Raw genomic sequence first — 6,176 nt, forward strand, 5'->3', positions numbered from 1 at the left:
GGAGAAAAGGTCAAATCAGTATCTTAGATGCCTACATACAAATGCGAGAAATATGGGTAATAAGCAAGAAGAACTGGAAGTGCTAATAAATAAGTACAATTATGAAATTGTTGGCATCACAGAAACTTGGTGGGATAATACACATGATTGGAATGTTTGTATGGAAGGGTACAGCTTGCCCAGGAAGGACAGACAGGGGAAATAGGGAGGAAAAAGTGTTGCCTTATATATTAAAAATGAACACACTTAGAGTGAGGTAGAGATGGACATAGGAGACGGAAGTGTTGAGAGTCTCTGGGTTAGGCTAAAAGGGATTAAAAACAAGGGTGCTGTCATGCTAGGAGTCTACTACAGGCCACCTACCCAGGTGGAAAAAGTGGATGAGGCTTTTTTTTTAACAACTAACAATATCATCCAAAGCCCAAGATTTGGTGGTGATGGGGGACTTCAACTATCCAGATATGTTGGGAAAATAACACTGTGGGGCACAGACTATCCAATAAGTTCTTGGACTGCATTGGAGACAACTTTTTATTTCAGAAGGTTGAAAAAGCTACCGGAGGTAAGCTGTTCTAGATTTGATCCTAACAAATAGGGAGGAACTGGTTAAGAATTTGAAAGTGGAAGGCAGCTTGGGTGAAAGTGATCATGAAATCATAGAGTTCACAATTCTAAGGAAGGGTAGAAGGGAGAACAGCAAAATAGAGACAATAGATTTCAGGAAGGCGGATTTTGGTAAGCTCAGAGAGCTGTTGGGTAAGGTTCCATGGGAATCAAGACTGAGGGGGAAAAGAATTGAGAAGAGTTGGCAGTTTTTCAAAGGGACATTGTTAAGGGCCCAAAACCAAGCTATTCCGCTGTGCCAGAAAGATAGAAAATATGGCAAAAGACCGCCTTGGCTTAACCACGAGATCTTGCATGATCTAAAAATAAAAAAGGAGACCTATAAAAAATGGAAACTAGGACAAATTACAAAGGAAGAATATAGGCAAATAACACAGGAATGCAGGGGCAAGATTAGAAAGGCAAAGGCACAAAATGAGCTCAAACTAGCTACGGGAATAAAGGAAAACAACAAGACTTTTTATAAATACATTAGAAGATCAAGGACAAGGTAGGGCCACTGCTCAGTGAGGAGGGAGAAACAGTAACAGGGAACTTGGAATTGGAAATGGCAGAAATACTTAATGACTTCTTTGTTTTGGTCTTCACCGAGAAGTCTGAAGGAATGCCTAACATAGGGAACACTAGTGGGAAGGGGGTAGGTTTAGAAGATAAAATAAAAAAAATAAGTTAAAAATTACCGAGAAAAGTTAGATGCCTGCAAGTCACCAGGGCCTGATGAAATGCATCCTAGAATACTCAAGGAGCTGATAGAGGAGGTATCTGAGCCTTTAGCTATCATCTTTGGAAAATCATGGGAGACAGGAGAGATTCCAGAATAATGGAAAAGGGCAAATATAGTGCCCATTTATAAAAAGGGAAATAGGAACACTGAGGAAGTGGGTCTGGCCCACGAAAGCTCATCATCTAATAAACCATCTTGTTAGTCTTTAAAGTGCTACATTGTCCTGCATTTTGCTTCAGTTAGTTTAACTTCTGTGCCAGGGAAGATAATGGAGCACGTAATTAAGGAAATCATCTGTAAACACCTGTAAGGTGGCAAGATGATAGAGAACAGCCAGCATGGATTTGTAAAGAACAAATCATGTCAAACCAATCTGATAGCTTTCTTTGATAGGATAACGAGTCTTGTGGATAAGGGAGAAGCAGTGGATGTGGTCTACTTAGACTTTAGTAAGGAGTTTGATACTGTCTCGCATGATATTCTTATCAATAAACTAGACAAATACAACTTAGATGGGCTACTATAAGGTGGGTGTATAACTTGCTGGATAACCATACTCAGAGAGTAGTTATTAATGGTTCACAATACTGCTGGAAAGGTATAACAAGTGGGGTTCTGCAGGGGACTGTTTTGGGACCGGCTCTCTTCAATATCTTCATCAATGATTTATATATTGGCATAGAAAGTACACTTATTAAGTTTGCAGATGATACCAAGCTGGAAGGGGTTGCGACTAATCTGGAGGATAGGGTCATAGTTCAAAATGATCAGGACAAATTGGAGAAATGGTCTGAGGTAAACAGGATGAAGTTTAATAAAGACAAATGCAAAGTGCTCCACTTAGGAAGGAACAATCAGTTTCACAAATACAGAATGGGAAGGGACTGTCTAGGAAGAAATACGGCAGAAAGGGATCTAGGGGTTATAGTGGACCACAAGCTAAATATGAGTCAACAGTGTGACACTGTTGCAAAAAAAGCAAACATGATTCTGGGATGCATTAACAGGTATGTTGTGAGCAAGACACAAGAAGTCATTCTTCCGCTCTACTCTGTGCTAGTTAGGCCTCAGTTGGAGTATTGTGTCCAGTTTTGGGCACCGCATTTCAAGAAGGATGTGGAGAAATTGGAGAGGGTCCAGAGAAGAGCAACGAGAATGATTAAAGGTCTGGAGAACATGACCTATGAAGAAAGGCTGAAAGATTTGAATTTGTTTAATTTAGAAAAGAGAAGACTGAGGGGTGACATGATAGCAGTTTTCAGATATCTAAAAGGGTGTCATGAGGAGGAGGGAGAAAACTTGTTCATCATGGCCTCTGAGGATAGAACAAGAAGCAATGGGCTTAAACTGCAACAAGGGAGGTTTAGCTTGGACATTAGGAAAAAGTTCCTAACTGTCAGGGTAGTCAAACACTGGAATAAATTGCCCAGGGAGGTTGTGGAATCCCCATCTCTGGAGATATATAAGAGTAGTTTAGATAAATGTCTATCAGGGATGGTCTAGACAGTATTTGGTCCTGCCATGAGGGCAGGGGACTGGACTCGATGACCTCTTGAGGTCCCTTCCAGTCCTAGTATTCTATGATTCTATGAATACCAAAATCCTGTCTGTATACTTACTAAACTTTAAAAGAAATATCAAATGTGATAATGTGTTACCTTACATTGTTACATTATTAAACCTAAAATACAAATATAAAAAATGGGGCTGGTCCAGCAATATCTGTAGTCCTTCTGGATCATGGATGTTGCTGCACCAGAGAGACCTTCATTTTAGAGGTGTAATGTGTAGTAAAATTTTCCTGGTTCCAGTGATATACAAAATTACAAAACTAAAAAAGCAACACACAAAACAAAAACACTACACCACCACCAAAATCAAAACCACACTATGTAAGCAAAATACAATTTTCAACTCTGCGGGCACACTTCTTTCCTCCATTCCTGTGAGATGCAGTTTTGCAACAAAAATTAAAAAAAATAAAGCTAGAGAGAAAGGATATTTTCAGGAATAGGTAGGCAGCATCCAAAATGCAGGCAATCGTTGTATAATATCCGTACATTTCTCTGTGAATTTAATTATTCCTTAAATTGGTGTACTTCACAAAATACCATGTGCCCTGTTGAGATGTTCTTAATGCATCAGGAAGAAGCTCACACTCTGTGTTCTGATTGCTTATAAAGAGAAACTGCTGCCTCTTTGGTCTTTTCCCAGAGGAGATGGGCAGTTTGCCAGTGTTTCATTTTCAAGGGCCATTGTTCACCTACGGCTTTAGCAAAAAGCTTTTGATTATTTATTACTAATCCTAGCCTAAGTAATGATCATTTTTAATCCTTTCACATTTCATAACAAATTTTTCAGACAATGACACCAAACAGTCACAAATAGCTCTGGCACTTCTTTTTTCATTTAGTAGGTAATTCCATATTTCACACATCCACCGAATTGCTTTATTAGTTGATGAAATTTGCCTTTATGAACATTCTGTTGACAAAATCTAAATCAGTTTTTGAGGATTCTTTTCAACAGAGTTACATTAATTACAGTCCTGCCAACACAGCATTGGTGCAGGTAACCATGTTTATTGCATTACTTAATCCTTCTGACTGTGAATCTTTGCACCATACTGAGTATATTCATATATTCACAACATTCAATACTTATATGCATTATAGGTTTAGAGGAAACTTGTTTTACTAAATAACACTTGACATTTTATTGAAATAGTAGCAACACAAGAGCAACACAGAGTTTTTTTTAAAACATGATTTTAGTGTGAGTGCATGCTGTGGTCTTCAGGTAAATAAATTTTGGAGAACCAGTTTAATCCCAGTCCTTTAAACCAAACAGCATAATTTGGTGTAATTGACTATGTTTGGGTAGGAGAGGCCCAGAACTGAGGAAGCATGGATGCCAGATGTCATCTTACACATTATAAAAAAAACTGATCTCTTCAGTTTGATGGCTAATGTGCTATAATTGCTAAGGGATGCTGTGAATATCAGATGACTACTTCTCTAGCTAGGCTAGTTTAGCATATCGGACTGCCAATCCCTAATCTTCAGTACAAAATAATTCACCTAATTATTTAACTAGTTTAATGTCAACAAGAACATGCCTGCTAAGCAATTTGCAATGAATTTATACCAAGGTTCTTTTCTTTTCTTAGAATTGGCATAACATCTAATGTGAGCCATAAACCCAACCAACCTCAAATTTCACTCATGTAATTTTAAAACAGTATTCCTATAGACATACATTCTTTAGCAGATTATTTGACTCGTTCATAGAATTTTCAAAGTTTTCCATTTGACCCATCATTGGTGCTCCAGCTAGCAGTGCCAGCTAGACGCTGTATGATTACATGGTTTCCACTCCATGCAGAAACAGCGATCTTGCATGAGGTAATAGAAAATGGATGTATCATTTAAGCTGTGCATTGAGGTTAATATTTCATCTTTTGTACCTGGAATTGGGCATATCTGCCAACATCCCGCAAACAAGATTCACATGTGCATAAATGTGCAAAGTTTACATGAAGGTATATAAAGACAGATAATGAAGAGGGAGGTAGTAAAAGGAGGATAGAGCTTATGAGACAAACAGAAAGATCCCAGAATTTTGTTAGTTTTTTTCATCTCTAACAGCTTTCCCTTTTAGCATTTCAGTGTTTTTTCCCTTCTTAATCCTGACAGTTCATAGTATCCCCTGCACAAGTTACTTTTGAGAAGTCAGGGTTGTAGGGGAGAGAACAGAGAGAAGACTTTTTACCTGCCTACACCTGGAGACAGAGAAGATGATGAGTTGCAGAGCTAAAAGATTCTACTTCTCCAACAGCAATGCTCCAACTTTTTAGCAAGGAGATGGGGTAGAATATTAGCTGCTGCATGTGCTAAGAAATCAGATTGTCACTCAGCATAGGGAGAAGCTCTGATTTACTGCCCTTCCCCAGAAAGATGGAATATAAGGAAGGAGATCCAATCAAATGGGATACCCCTGCAGGCCATAAACTATGGAGTTTCTCCAATAATTTGGCAGTTTGGGAGGTGGTAGGATAGAGCGTATTACATGTGTGAATGTCAATTGCAAGCCTAGAAGGGGATAGCCTTGTTGACAGGCTGAACTAGAAAGGGGATAGGAAGTAGAGAAATTTGGGTGTAGAGGAATGGTGAGAAATCTTGGGGGAAGAGGAGATCAGTATGAGGAGATGTGCTAGGGCAGGTCGGAGATTGAGGAGCACTCAAAATTTAATGGCAGGAAGAGGTGTAAAGTCTAGCAGGCATTTTGAATCTGTTGTTTGGAAAAAAAGACACATATTTCATTAACTGCATAGTTATTCAGATAGATCTGTCCCCCCTCAGGCTTTCTGCCTCATGCTTCATTTCCTCAGAAATTAGTACAGGAATTAGAATAGTTACAGCATCTCATTTGAATAGTTACCAATAATAGAAGCTCATTACCTTTAACTTTTATTGGCTTAAATGGGCACTTTGCAGGATTCCACTACTATTTCAGGCTACGTCTAGACTGCAGGCTTCTTTCAGTAGAAGCTTTTCCAGAAGAGATCTACCAAAAAAACTTTTTCCAAAAGAGAACAGCCACACTGCCAAAATGAATTGAAAAAGTGATCTGCTTTTTCGAAAAATAGCGTCGACACTGAATGGACACTAGCTCGCATTTAACCTATCTCTACCAGGGCACCTGTGCTTTTTCCTCCTTCCTCTTCTTTCGAAAGAACTCCCTCTTCCGCATCCACACATGCTTTTTTTCCAAAAGAGTTCTGAAAGGGTGGTTAAACACTGGAATAAATTGCCTGTGGAAGTTGTAG

This window comes from Pelodiscus sinensis, chromosome 1, assembly GCF_049634645.1.
Source record: "Pelodiscus sinensis isolate JC-2024 chromosome 1, ASM4963464v1, whole genome shotgun sequence".
In the NCBI taxonomy this organism is placed as follows: domain Eukaryota; kingdom Metazoa; phylum Chordata; order Testudines; family Trionychidae; genus Pelodiscus; species Pelodiscus sinensis.